This window comes from Neopsephotus bourkii, unplaced genomic scaffold (assembly GCF_033783945.1).
Source record: "Neopsephotus bourkii isolate Nb327-2 ecotype Australia unplaced genomic scaffold, CSIRO-AGI_Nbou_v1 NB_1767, whole genome shotgun sequence".
In the NCBI taxonomy this organism is placed as follows: Eukaryota; Metazoa; Chordata; class Aves; order Psittaciformes; family Psittacidae; genus Neopsephotus; species Neopsephotus bourkii.
The window spans coordinates 2,910,613-2,911,371 of NW_026902241.1; positions in this window are offsets into that span (position 1 = coordinate 2,910,613).

The window sequence follows — 759 nt, forward strand, 5'->3', positions numbered from 1 at the left end:
TTCTGTCTGGCTCTCTTTGAACGAGATCCAAAGTTACCCGTTGCTCTCAAATGCACAAGATACTGATGGGATCTGCTTTGATCTTCAGGAGTTTTAAATTCCTTAAATTTAATACTAGAACTCTTGCATCAGAGGGTTTATTCTTGAAAAACAGCCATTACACCAAGAAAAAACAAACTAGCCCTGCTAAATGAGTAAGGGATGCTGAGAACTGGAAAGGGGGATGAGCAAGATGCAGTCATATAGATGGTTTTGCTAGCTGATCTTGGAGAATTCTACCCTGTCTGTAAGATACTAATAAAGAACCCATCCAAAGCTGAGATTTAGAACAGCAACCCATGCACTACTAACAGTGAGTCGATTCAACTGAAGTTTAAGCTAGGGGGTAGGATCATCACCGGTTTACAGTATCTATTAACTAATACTACAGTACATCCAGCCAGGGTAAACAAATCCCATGATGCCAGGTCACAGGTGTAGTCTCCTGGTAAGTCTGAAGGAAAACAAAAATTTTCTGGTACTAATTCTGAAATACGCTTTTCTTTCTCGGTTGTGTGGTACTGTAAGTTTCAGAACTCCAGACTGGTCAGATGAGTCCTGATTTACACTACACAGTCACTTCGGTAAGGTTGTTCTGATAAGGCAGCCTGTGTGTTGGGTTTGTGCTCAGTTGGTGTCTGTTCACAGTCCTGATTTCACAATTGATGCACGGTCTAAATTCCCTTCTTACATTACTTGGCAAGTGGAATGTAGGAGCTG